Genomic DNA, 14828 nt, shown 5'->3' on the forward strand with positions numbered 1-14828 from the left:
CAGAATTTGGAAAACTTGGAAGCAGGTCCTACAAACGACCTGTTGTAAGTTTCTCTAATTCTGAACTAACTGGCGAGAACCTCGTTTACACACACACAAAAAAAATCTTATGTAACAATTATACTAAAATTCTGTTGCTCGTTACAAAGCTTTCTTCTTACAGCAACTTTTCCTGGACTTCATCAATCAATCTTGGTCTTTCCTTCCAGCATCTGGAAGGAATAGTATCAGTATCTTTCTACATACATTATAATTTACACTTTCTTGACACAATAAATTTTTGTTTTTAAACGATTCGTTTTTCTTAGTTATTGCTTACTTCACATTCATTCAATTTTTCAAGCATTAATTTAACTTTACCCTGGCTCTCCACCATGTGTAGTGTCAAACGGGAATATTCGTGTTTTAGTCTTACAACACTTCCCCTAACCACCATGATTTGTTAGAATTCAACGACCAAATAGACACACCTTACTCGACATTCTACAACTCAATGAGCTACTTTAATATTCTTAAAAATTCAAATGTAGGTGGAGAACCCTACAAAACACATTCATTCTAACTTCCCCCTCATTCATCTTTAAACATGCAGGCTTTCGCTCTAAAGCATGACTTTACAGTTTAATACTTAAATTTTGACTTCATTGCTTTTAAGCATTCACTTTTAGCATCTACAATTTTATGCTTCTAGACTAAATTCTACTTTTACATAACCTTCAAGTATTTACATACATTTACAAAATTTTAATACATATGCTTTTTACAATTTACCATAAAATGAATAAGAGAAAATAAATTTTTACTTTACTCATTCTTCGCCAAGCTGGCGGCACTGAAAGTAAAATTCTTATTAATACAAGAATACGAAGTTATTTTTATCTCCGGCCAAATTTTGGCTTTAACATAACAGAATTAGTCTTTCGACCAACAGAAAATGCTTGTTTTTAGCTTTTACACTTAAAAAAAATAATACTTTTGCCTTAGCTAAACAAAGTAAAACAAAACTAAGTCTCAACCGAGACATATTGACTTTCGTCAAAACATAGAACTTCGTACTTATGCATAACATTTCGGAACAAAAGAGAAAAAAATTTATAGAAGGTTTTAACTTATCTTTGAGTTTTCGATGCTTGAAACTCCGTCATCCGTTTTTGGCAAAATTGATCCCAAGTTAGAGGTTTCATGGATGTCAATCTTCTCCTTATTGATCTCCGAGTGTCGTCCACGTTCCTCTTTCTTTTGCGTCCTCTACATGCTGGCCTCTTGACGGAGTAATCGTCTGGTTGTTGGCCTTTGCGTTTCTGCCTGGGACGGCTGGTCTTGACGTCCTCCAGTCTGGAGTCCTTCTTGAATTTCTTCTGTTCCTCGTAATTTTGTGCCTCCTACTGGCGTTTCAGTTTCCGGAACGGTGGCCTTGCTGGCACCTGACTCTGTGGCCGTGTGCGCGTTCTCCTTGATGTGTAATTTCTCCTGCTATCCTTTGTAGGTGGTGTTTTTCTCTTTACCACGGTTTCTTTACCCGGTTCATCTGTATTTTTGTTTTTCTTAAACGCCGGAGTTTGAAAATCATTTTTTCTTTTTGATACCGACGTCCGTGTTGTAGAAGTGCTAGGTCTCTCTTCAGTTCTCTGTTTCTTGGGTGGTGGAATAGTTGTTGTAGTGTTTGAACCTTCTACTTCGTTTAAACTTGAGTCCTGCAAGAAACTTTTAAGGATTTCAAAATCATTTGGATTATAGTATTTTTTCACCTGGTCGGGACTTGCTTTACAGATTTCCCCCTCTGTCGTTCTTAAGATATAATACTACCCCTTTGATTTCCTGAATTACATAGGGGCCTTCAAACTTTGGAGCTAGCTTTGCCATAAAATTGTCTGGGGCACTTGATAAAGAAAATTTCTGCTTCAATACTTTATCCCCAACTTTAAAATCTGCTTCACGGCGTTTTCTATCATAATAAAGTTTCTGCCTATTTCTTGCCGTATCCGAGGTTTTAAGCGCCTGATCAATCAACTTTTGCACATCTTGTTGTTTAAACTCCTGCTCTCTTTGTTGCACAAAGAATAATTTATCTAAAGGCGTAATTAACTTTCTGCCTAAAAATAATTCTGCTGGAGTTTTTCCCGTAGTATCATGATTTGTCGTTCTTAAAGCATAAGCTAATTCATTTATGTAGCCATCCCAGCGCTTGTGATGTGTGCTCACGTAACTGCGAATTATTTTTACTATGTTTTTATTAACTCTTTCTGCTATGTTAGCCTGTGGTCTATACGGAACCATTTTGGTATGGCGTATGCCAAGTCCATTGCATATGTTTTCAAATATTTGACTAATGAATTGTTTTCCGTTATCGCTAATGACTTTTATCGGTGCACCGTATTTTAAAATGTATCTGTGTAAGAATGCATCTGCGATTGTTTGGCTGACGCGCGTTTAAGTGGAACAATTTCTATCCATTTTGAAAAATGATCTACTATTACTAAAAGAAAACGATTTTTATTTAACTCGCTCTGGGAGAAGGGACCAAGAAGATCTATGCCTAAAATTTCATTCGGAAATGTAGCGCGAATGCTATTTAAGTACCCGGCCGGGCTGTAATTAATATCATTTATTAACTGACATTGATTGCAGGACCTAACATACGCCGTTACTATTTTGTATAATTGCGGGAAATATACCGCCTGGCGTACCCTTTTTATAGTCTTTCTGACCCCGAGGTGGCCCGCTGTTTTTTCTTCGTGCAACTCCTTCAAAATGCTTAATCGAAGCGAGGCTGGGATGACTCAAGATTTTCGTTTGTTGTTTTCGTATAGAATAATAAATTATCTATTATTTCATAGTTTTTTGCTCTATTTCTTATCGCGTCGATATCTGTATGCTCAAAGCTTTCGGGGTCTTTCAAATAAGTATAGATATTTCCAAATTCAGGATCAGCTTTCAGTTCAGTAATAACCGTATCTCTAGAATCTAAAATTTTTGAAGTCAACACAGCGCATTTAAGTTCATTTCCTTCGTCGTCCAGTTTTATACGAGAAAGTGCGTCAGCTACATTGTTTTCCTTACCCGGTTTATATTTTATTGTGATATTATATTCTTGGAGTTTTAAAGCCCATCTTATTAACCTGGGCGTTAGGTTTTTTCCCGAGTAAAGTCTACCAACAGCCGCATGATCCGAAAAGACTGTTACTGGCGATTTGCCGAAATAAACTTGAAATTTGTGTACAGCCATTAATACGGCTAATGTTTCTCTTTCTGTAGCTGTATAATTCCTTTGTGTCTGATTCAATGTTTTACTAAAAAATGCCAGCGGATGGTTATTTTGCATAAGAATCGCACCCACCGCATAGTCTGACGCATCTGGTGCAATTTCCAGGTTTTCGTCCCCCTCAGGGAATTTTAAAACAGGGGCATTAATAAGCGCTTCTTTTAATCTTTCAAAAGCTGTGTTAGCTTCCGCTGTCCACGTAAATTTACTCTTTTTTTCTTTTGATTACTAAGAGTGGTTCAACAATATTAGCGAAATCTTTTATGAAAGATCGATAGTAAGAACATAATCCAAGGAAAGTTGAAAGTTTCTTGGCGGTGTTGGGCGGTGGGAAATTCTTAATAGCTTTTATTTTTGAATCTTGCGTTTCTATACCCTTTTGCGAAATTTTATAACCGAGATATTTAAGTTCTTTAGTTGCGAACTTGCATTTTGAGGCGTTAATTGTAAGACCGGCCTCTTTTAATAATTTAAAAACTTGTTCGAGGTCATTAATGTGTTGTTCCAACGTACTACTCGTTATAATTATATCATCTAGATAAATTAAAGTTGATTTTCCTAGGACAGGCTTTAGAACAATATACATAGCTCTCTGGAATGTTGATGGGGCCCCACACAACCCAAAGGGCATGCGTAAAAATGCATAAGTGCCCGATTTTGTTATAAACGCGGTTTTATGTGTATCTTCGGGTCTCATAGCTATTTGATAGTAGCCAGACGTTAAGTCCAAAGTAGACATATATCTTGTCAATTTGATCTGTCTAATGATCTCGTCTATAACCGGCAAAGGGTAAACTGGAAATTTTGTAATACTATTTAGTTTTCTGTAATCGATAGCAAACCTCCAAGCCCTTTTATCCGAAGGAGGAAACTCGTTCTTTTTCCTACATAGTACGACTGGACTCGCGTACTCACTATTTATGGGCGTTATTATTTTATTCTTTAACATCTCCTGAATATGTTCTTCGATGAGTAGGTCTTTTTGTTTATCATAACGATACGGTTTAGTCCTACAAGGTTTTTCGGCATTTAATTGAATCTTGTGAGTCATGATCTGGCAGTTTCCTGGTTTTTCTGAAAACAAATGAGAAAAATTACTCACCACTTGCTGTATTGCTTTACTTTCCTGGTCATTCAGATGGCTAAGGTCCAATTCAGGTGTCTCCACAGGCTCCACCACCCTCTGGTCCATCTCCAACACCACGGAACTATCTTGAAAATTTAACCCTCGCGGCCCTTAGAAAGTCCATACCTAAAATAAGAGAGTGTTGCAGGTGTTTCACCACAAAAATTAATACTTTGAGATTTTCCTCTTTTACCTGTAAGTTTAATGATAATTTCCCGATGCAGTGACATGATTTTCCTTGCGCCGCTATAATTTCCGTATTTCTGGTTTTAAATAGTCGTATCCTATAAAAATTCTTTTTGAAGAACTTTTCACTCATAAAATTTCCTTCTGCTCCTGTATCGATGAGGGCTTCTACTGGTACATCGCCAACCAGGACTTGTATAATTGGTAGCTGTGAGTTTTTTACGATGACCGTGTTTAAATGTCTATTTGAGGGTTTTTTTAAAACTTCCGGGGTCTGGACCCTCCCTTTCACAGGCCCCTCTAGTCGTTTAAAGCTTTCCTTTCAATCTGTGTCTTCTGGGTACGCGAATGCTTATTTTCAAATTTTCTTTTTGATCCTTGACCTTCGAGTTTCGATGCGTTAGCTTGATAGTTCTTTCCCCCATATGAGCGATTTCCATTTCTGGTTTCCTCCTTCCTTCGGGTATGTTGAGAATATGTTTCCCCTCTCGCTTTTTCCGCTATTCTGCGATTTTGAAACTTCACCGCCAATTCGAAAAGTTCCTGCAATGTGCTTGGGTTTCTAATTTCAAAGTAGTCTTGGACAGCGGGTAACAATCTTGGTAATATTATTTCAATTATCTCCGCATCGGGTTTTTTCCCATACAGCATATCCGTTAGCTTGATTTTTCATAAAATAAAGTCCGTCAATTGTGCTGTATCCCGTTGATAGAAACTATATAGTTCGGCTTCCAGCCGTGCGTGATCTTTCACTATGGGGAAGGCCTTTACTAACGATTTTTTGAAATTTTCAAATGTATACGTCGGGCTTCCAAATTCACCTAGAAGAAATTTGCCTATATTTTTCCACCATAGCGCGGCCTGTCCTCTTAGTGCTGATGTGGCGATGGCAACTTTTTGTCTTTCAGGCACAGGGTAGAGCTGAAAGTGGTTTTCTAGACCTTCTAAAAATACCGCCACTGAATTTTTTCCGTCAAAATGGACATTTGGCTTGATTGATGCTCTCAAAGTCTGGACCAGGTATCCAAATCCTTCTAACTGAGTTGTCATTTCTTGGTGTTGTCCAGCGGCTTCCATCCAATTTTCGGCCATTTCAGTTCGATAAGTGTTCGGGCGCCAATATAACGTTGCGCGCCTCTAACTTGCACGCAACCAAGAGGTGACTGTGAAAGCTTGTATAAAAGATAGAGCCTTGTGAAGGGTTTAAGTCCCTTTTTATTCAACGTAATAAATTACAATTGCGTCCTCTTGACGCTTACAGACTGTGCCAACTTGGCAGTCAAATAAAAATAATAACCTGAAAAGAAAGTAAAGACAAGATTCTAACTTACGAGGCTCTCTAAAATAACTAACTCACCGTGTTTTACAATACTGCTGCTAATTCAGCAGACTTGAAGCTCACTGGAACGATTACCACTACTTCCCGCCAAGCACATAGGCCGCAACGCGGGGTTCGTCAATTCTCGCTAACTACCTCCGCTCTCGCTAAGTAAGAATACCACACACCGAACTCGTTTCCTTGCTATTTAACTCATACTACTTCCGCGGATAATTTGAATCCTTGCGCGTTCTACTCAAAATTTACATATTCTGGCATTGGCAGTTCCAGGGGAAAGTAAGGCTTGACAGGAAAGATAGTTTAAACTTAAAATAAATGTTAGTTAAAATAAATATAAACCCTACATTTGCCGCTGCCAGAATTTGGAAAACTTGGAAGCAGGTCCTACAAACGACCTGTTGTAAGTTTCTCTAATTCTGAACTAACTGGCGAGAACCTCGTTTACACACACACAAAAAAAATCTTATGTAACAATTATACTAAAATTCTGTTGCTCGTTACAAAGCTTTCTTCTTACAGCAACTTTTCCTGGACTTCATCAATCAATCTTGGTCTTTCCTTCCAGCATCTGGAAGGAATAAGTATCAGTATCTTTCTACATACATTATAATTTACACTTTCTTGACACAATAAATTTTTGTTTTTAAACGATTCGTTTTTCTTAGTTATTGCTTACTTCACATTCATTCAATTTTTCAAGCATTAATTTAACTTTACCCTGGCTCTCCACCGTGTGTAGTGTCAAACGGGAATATTCGTGTTTTAGTCTTACAACACTTCCCCTAACCACCATGATTTGTTAGAATTCAACGACCAAATAGACACACCTTACTCGACATTCTACAACTCAATGAGCTACTTTAATATTCTTAAAAATTCAAATGTAGGTGGAGAACCCTACAAAACACATTCATTCTAACTTCCCCCTCATTCATCTTTAAACATGCAGGCTTTCGCTCTAAAGCATGACTTTACAGTTTAATACTTAAATTTTGACTTCATTGCTTTTAAGCATTCACTTTTAGCATCTACAATTTTATGCTTCTAGACTAAATTCTACTTTTACATAACCTTCAAGTATTTACATACATTTACAAAATTTTAATACATATGCTTTTTACAATTTACCATAAAATGAATAAGAGAAAATAAATTTTTACTTTACTCATTCTTCGCCAAGCTGGCGGCACTGAAAGTAAAATTCTTATTAATACAAGAATACGAAGTTATTTTTATCTCCGGCCAAATTTTGGCTTTAACATAACAGAATTAGTCTTTCGACCAACAGAAAATGCTTGTTTTTAGCTTTTACACTTAAAAAAAATAATACTTTTGCCTTAGCTAAACAAAGTAAAACAAAACTAAGTCTCAACCGAGACATATTGACTTTCGTCAAAACATAGAACTTCGTACTTATGCATAACATTTCGGAACAAAAGAGAAAAAAATTTATAGAAGGTTTTAACTTATCTTTGAGTTTTCGATGCTTGAAACTCCGTCATCCGTTTTTGGCAAAATTGATCCCAAGTTAGAGGTTTCATGGATGTCAATCTTCTCCTTATTGATCTCCGAGTGTCGTCCACGTTCCTCTTTCTTTTGCGTCCTCTACATGCTGGCCTCTTGACGGAGTAATCGTCTGGTTGTTGGCCTTTGCGTTTCTGCCTGGGACGGCTGGTCTTGACGTCCTCCGGTCTGGAGTCCTTCTTGAATTTCTTCTGTTCCTCGTAATTTTGTGCCTCCTACTGGCGTTTCAGTTTCCGGAACGGTGGCCTTGCTGGCACCTGACTCTGTGGCCGTGTGCGCGTTCTCCTTGATGTGTAATTTCTCCTGCTATCCTTTGTAGGTGGTGTTTTTCTCTTTACCACGGTTTCTTTACCCGGTTCATCTGTATTTTTGTTTTTCTTAAACGCCGGAGTTTGAAAATCATTTTTTCTTTTTGATACCGACGTCCGTGTTGTAGAAGTGCTAGGTCTCTCTTCAGTTCTCTGTTTCTTGGGTGGTGGAATAGTTGTTGTAGTGTTTGAACCTTCTACTTCGTTTAAACTTGAGTCCTGCAAGAAACTTTTAAGGATTTCAAAATCATTTGGATTATAGTATTTTTTCACCTGGTCGGGACTTGCTTTACAGATTTCCCCCTCTGTCGTTCTTAAGATATAATACTACCCCTTTGATTTCCTGAATTACATAGGGGCCTTCAAACTTTGGAGCTAGCTTTGCCATAAAATTGTCTGGGGCACTTGATAAAGAAAATTTCTGCTTCAATACTTTATCCCCAACTTTAAAATCTGCTTCACGGCGTTTTCTATCATAATAAAGTTTCTGCCTATTTCTTGCCGTATCCGAGGTTTTAAGCGCCTGATCAATCAACTTTTGCACATCTTGTTGTTTAAACTCCTGCTCTCTTTGTTGCACAAAGAATAATTTATCTAAAGGCGTAATTAACTTTCTGCCTAAAAATAATTCTGCTGGAGTTTTTCCCGTAGTATCATGATGTGCCGTTCTTAAAGCATAAGCTAATTCATTTATGTAGCCATCCCAGCGCTTGTGATGTGTGCTCACGTAACTGCGAATTATTTTTACTATGTTTTTATTAACTCTTTCTGCTATGTTAGCCTGTGGTCTATACGGAACCATTTTGATATGGCGTATGCCAAGTCCATTGCATATGTTTTCGAATATTTGACTAATGAATTGTTTTCCGTTATCGCTAATGACTTTTATCGGTGCACCGTATTTTAAAATGTATCTGTGTAAGAATGCATCTGCGACTGTTTGGCTGACGCGCGTTTAAGTGGAACAATTTCTATCCATTTTGAAAAATGATCTACTATTACTAAAAGAAAACGATTTTTATTTAACTCGCTCTGGGAGAAGGGACCAAGAAGATCTATGCCTAAAATTTCATTCGGAAATGTAGCGCGAATGCTATTTAAGTACCCGGCCGGGCTGTAATTAATATCATTTATTAACTGACATTGATTGCAGGACCTAACATACGCCGTTACTATTTTGTATAATTGCGGGAAATATACCGCCTGGCGTACCCTTTTTATAGTCTTTCTGACCCCGAGGTGGCCCGCTGTTTTTTCTTCGTGCAACTCCTTCAAAATGCTTAATCGAAGCGAGGCTGGGATGACTGGCTTATACTCAAGATTTTCGTTCGTTGTTTTCGTATAGAATAATAAATTATCTATTATTTCATAGTTTTTTGCTCTATTTCTTATCGCGTCGATATCTGTATGCTCAAAGCTTTCGGGGTCTTTCAAATAAGTATAGATATTTCCAAATTCAGGATCAGCTTTCAGTTCAGTAATAACCGTATCTCTAGAATCTAAAATTTTTGAAGTCAACACAGCGCATTTAAGTTCATTTCCTTCGTCGTCCAGTTTTATACGAGAAAGTGCGTCAGCTACATTGTTTTCCTTACCCGGTTTATATTTTATTGTGATATTATATTCTTGGAGTTTTAAAGCCCATCTTATTAACCTGGGCGTTAGGTTTTTTCCCGAGTAAAGTCTACCAACAGCCGCATGATCCGAAAAGACTGTTACTGGCGATTTGCCGAAATAAACTTGAAATTTGTGTACAGCCATTAATACGGCTAATGTTTCTCTTTCTGTAGCTGTATAATTCCTTTGTGTCTGATTCAATGTTTTACTAAAAAATGCCAGCGGATGGTTATTTTGCATAAGAATCGCACCCACCGCATAGTCTGACGCATCTGGTGCAATTTCCAGGTTTTCGTCCCCCTCAGGGAATTTTAAAACAGGGGCATTAATAAGCGCTTCTTTTAATCTTTCAAAAGCTGTGTTAGCTTCCGCTGTCCACGTAAATTTACTCTTTTTTTCTTTTGATTACTAAGAGTGGTTCAACAATATTAGCGAAATCTTTTATGAAAGATCGATAGTAAGAACATAATCCAAGGAAAGTTGAAAGTTTCTTGGCGGTGTTGGGCGGTGGGAAATTCTTAATAGCTTTTATTTTTGAATCTTGCGTTTCTATACCCTTTTGCGAAATTTTATAACCGAGATATTTAAGTTCTTTAGTTGCGAACTTGCATTTTGAGGCGTTAATTGTAAGACCGGCCTCTTTTAATAATTTAAAAACTTGTTCGAGGTCATTAATGTGTTGTTCCAACGTACTACTCGTTATAATTATATCATCTAGATAAATTAAAGTTGATTTTCCTAGGACAGGCTTTAGAACAATATACATAGCTCTCTGGAATGTTGATGGGGCCCCACACAACCCAAAGGGCATGCGTAAAAATGCATAAGTGCCCGATTTTGTTATAAACGCGGTTTTATGTATATCTTCGGGTCTCATAGCTATTTGATAGTAGCCAGACGTTAAGTCCAAAGTAGACATATATCTTGTCAATTTGATCTGTCTAATGATCTCGTCTATAACCGGCAAAGGGTAAACTGGAAATTTTGTAATACTATTTAGTTTTCTGTAATCGATAGCAAACCTCCAAGCCCTTTTATCCGAAGGAGGAAACTCGTTCTTTTTCCTACATAGTACGACTGGACTCGCGTACTCACTATTTATGGGCGTTATTATTTTATTCTTTAACATCTCCTGAATATGTTCTTCGATGAGTAGGTCTTTTTGTTTATCATAACGATACGGTTTAGTCCTACAAGGTTTTTCGGCATTTAATTGAATTTTGTGAGTCATGATCTGGCAGTTTCCTGGTTTTTCTGAAAACAAATGAGAAAAATTACTCACCACTTGCTGTATTGCTTTACTTTCCTGGTCATTCAGATGGCTAAGGTCCAATTCAGGTGTCTCCACAGGCTCCACCACCCTCTGGTCCATCTCCAACACCACGGAACTATCTTGAAAATTTAACCCTCGCGGCCCTTAGAAAGTCCATACCTAAAATAAGAGAGTGTTGCAGGTGTTTCACCACAAAAATTAATACTTTGAGATTTTCCTCTTTTACCTGTAAGTTTAATGATAATTTCCCGATGCAGTGACATGATTTTCCTTGCGCCGCTATAATTTCCGTATTTCTGGTTTTAAATAGTCGTATCCTATAAAAATTCTTTTTGAAGAACTTTTCACTCATAAAATTTCCTTCTGCTCCTGTATCGATGAGGGCTTCTACTGGTACATCGCCAACCAGGACTTGTATAATTGGTAGCTGTGAGTTTTTTACGATGACCGTGTTTAAATGTCTATTTGAGGGTTTTTTTAAAACTTCCGGGGTCTGGACCCTCCCTTTCACAGGCCCCTCTAGTCGTTTAAAGCTTTCCTTTCAATCTGTGTCTTCTGGGTACGCGAATGCTTATTTTCAAATTTTCTTTTTGATCCTTGACCTTCGAGTTTCGATGCGTTAGCTTGATAGTTCTTTCCCCCATATGAGCGATTTCCATTTCTGGTTTCCTCCTTCCTTCGGGTATGTTGAGAATATGTTTCCCCTCTCGCTTTTTCCGCTATTCTGCGATTTTGAAACTTCACCGCCAATTCGAAAAGTTCCTGCAATGTGCTTGGGTTTCTAATTTCAAAGTAGTCTTGGACAGCGGGTAACAATCTTGGTAATATTATTTCAATTATCTCCGCATCGGGTTTTTTCCCATACAGCATATCCGTTAGCTTGATTTTTCATAAAATAAAGTCCGTCAATTGTGCTGTATCCCGTTGATAGAAACTATATAGTTCGGCTTCCAGCCGTGCGTGATCTTTCACTATGGGGAAGGCCTTTACTAACGATTTTTTGAAATTTTCAAATGTATACGTCGGGCTTCCAAATTCACCTAGAAGAAATTTGCCTATATTTTTCCACCATAGCGCGGCCTGTCCTCTTAGTGCTGATGTGGCGATGGCAACTTTTTGTCTTTCAGGCACAGGGTAGAGCTGAAAGTGGTTTTCTAGACCTTCTAAAAATACCGCCACTGAATTTTTTCCGTCGAAATGGACATTTGGCTTGATTGATGCTCTCAAAGTCTGGACCAGGTATCCAAATCCTTCTAACTGAGTTGTCATTTCTTGGTGTTGTCCAGCGGCTTCCATCCAATTTTCGGCCATTTCAGTTCGATAAGTGTTCGGGCGCCAATATAACGTTGCGCGCCTCTAACTTGCACGCAACCAAGAGGTGACTGTGAAAGCTTGTATAAAAGATAGAGCCTTGTGAAGGGTTTAAGTCCCTTTTTATTCAACGTAATAAATTACAATTGCGTCCTCTTGACGCTTACAGACTGTGCCAACTTGGCAGTCAAATAAAAATAATAACCTGAAAAGAAAGTAAAGACAAGATTCTAACTACGAGGCTCTCTAAAATAACTAACTCACCGTGTTTTACAATACTGCATCTAATTCAGCAGACTTGAAGCTCACTGGAATGATTACCACTACTTCCCGCCAAGCACATAGGCCGCAACGCGGGGTTCGTCAATTCTCGCTAACTACCTCCGCGCTCGCTAAGTAAGAATATCACACACCGAACTCGTTTCCTTGCTATTTAACTCATACTACTTCCGCGGATAATTTGAATCCTTGCGCGTTCTACTCAAAATTTACATATTCTGGCATTGGCAGTTCCAGGGGAAAGTAAGGCTTGACAGGAAAGATAGTTTAAACTTAAAATAAATGTTAGTTAAAATAAATATAAACCCTACAGTATAAATTCCAAAATATGAGTAAAAGTATATTTTTATGCTTATAAACTAAAATAATACTTAACAGGTAAATAAAAGGCTGACCACTTTCCCCCGTCTAACAACCCCCATTCTAACGTTACTGTAAAAGTGAAGTCATATGGAAATTATAGTTAGATTGAGAATAATATATAAATAATTCAATAATAATGATGACAGTAATAATAAATAAGGTGAAAATAAAGGGAAAGAATAAAAAAATAATATGAATGGAATGAAGTATCGGGTTTTAATGAAAGTTTCCCGCTTTTACAAATATCGTCTACCAAACAGTTCCTTTTGCCATGTTTAATCATATTTTGTCAAACGATTTTTGGCATGTAAAAGAAAGAGATTAGCTTTAGAAAACTAATCTCTTTCTTTTACATGCCAAAAATATGTTGTGAAAACTGTGTTGTGAAATTTGTAAAAAAAAATATTATCATTAAGTACAAGATTTCTAAAATGGAACTGTCACGTTATGAGATTAGAATCATCATTTACCTACAGTTCTGTTGCAAAAAGTCAGCTGCAGAATGTCACCAGATTACTTTTATAGCTTTAGGTACTAATTTTGTATCATATGACACTAAAGGTTTGTACTGAACGTTCAAAAACAAGGACTATGACATTTAAGAAGCAGAGCGCTCTGGCCGGCCTACTGATGTTAATGAGGTCCACCTGCGATAATTGGAAGAAGACCAGTATGCAACCACTCGGGAGCTTGCTAAGGAGTTATAATCTGGTGCCATGTTTATTAGTCATTCTATGCATCGCATAAACTTGGCGTGCAAGTTCAATCGCTGGGTGCCACATTGAACTGACTCAAGCAGATAAGGACAGATGTGTTCTGACCTGCACTGATCTGCTTAAATATCAATACAAGGAGGAAATTCTGGACCAGATCATCACCTGTGATGAAAAATGGATTTACATCAATAACACGGACCGAAAAGGGGGTTGGTCTGCGCCCAGTGAGCCCATTGGCAGAGTTACAGATCACAATTTGAGTAACAGAAAGATAATGCTTTGTATCTGGTGGGATTGCCGTGGTATTATTCACAAAGAGTACCTGGAAGAAGGTAAAACCCTTGACAGTAAGGTGTAGAGCGAAGTGCTAGTCCATTTTGATGCTGGGATTTGAAAAACTGTCAAAATTATGGCAGAAAATTATGGATTTGGGTGATGATTACTACTTGCACTGAAGGTACTGCATTCATATTCCCCCATAACTTTTTTTAAGAATGTATTTGTCAGAAAACTTTCGTTACACATATATGTTAAAAAATCAAAACATTAAAGGCTAATATGAAGTTTGTTAAGGCAATATAAATAAAAGATTAATTGTAATTAAATTGGATGTGGTAACAAGAAGAATTATAAAAAGCATGCAGAATTTGAATCATTTTTGTCCTGCAGCATTTTAAAAGCACTCGTAAATAGCAGCCTACCAGTGTTGAGTGGATACATACAGTTTGATTTTAATTTGAAATCTCTAAATGAGTTAGTTGCATAGACAGTGTGATGATTTTTTTCAGTAACGTATATGCTAATCAAGTTCCTTTCTTAGGTTCTGTTGATTCTCTTAGGCAGATTATTCTCATATGCTTTGTCATAATCAAACAATTTAGTTAATTCGTAAATTAATTGCATAATATTTGGCATGAAGTAGTGAGAAAACTGAATGATACAAATTTTTTAAAAAATATTTTCTTTAAGTATTCTTGCTTATTTCAGTATCTTTTTTAAAATTTAATCTACATAAAACATTATTATATTAACCTTCTGACTTTCACTGTTTTTGGGATCTGCTGATGAGGATCTGTATTTAAACAGCTGCTATTAGTTAAATTTTTATAACTACTTTATTTTAATCTCTGTTTTCATAAATTTCCCTTGATTATGATGATGGTTACATTATTGAAGAAAAGTTTAATTATTAAATTCTTAAAGAAAGTAAAATATTTTATGAGCTGATAAAATCTCGTGATGGGATAAAAGTAGTAATGCTACTTTTAATTGCATTATTAAAATTATTAGTTTAATATAGGGGCATTTAATATATGATAAATATGCATATATTATAAAAATGAAGACCATTGTTTTAAGAAAAAGTAAAAATACTTTTTTTGAGTGTCTCAGATTGAAATGCACATTTAAAAAAAATGCAGATCAAGTGAATTTTGTTCCCTTTACCTGAATGTCAGAAGTTTAAAAAAAAAAAAAAAAAAAAAAAAAAAAAAAAAAAAAAAAAGGCGTGCAAACTCAAATGTA

The 14828-nt window shown here is 36.8% G+C and overlaps 1 protein-coding gene across 12 annotated transcripts in view; it reads left to right on the plus strand.

Moving 5' to 3' along the window:
• LOC118185892 (bromodomain-containing protein 3-like) overlaps positions 1-14828 on the plus strand; it is a 219197-nt gene that overhangs the window by 42228 nt on the left and 162141 nt on the right. The gene's annotated exons all lie outside the window — the stretch shown is intronic.

This window comes from Stegodyphus dumicola, chromosome 1 (genome assembly GCF_044657685.1).
Source record: "Stegodyphus dumicola isolate Sdum_Otavi_A_Nest chromosome 1, ASM4465768v1".
In the NCBI taxonomy this organism is placed as follows: domain Eukaryota; kingdom Metazoa; phylum Arthropoda; class Arachnida; order Araneae; family Eresidae; genus Stegodyphus; species Stegodyphus dumicola.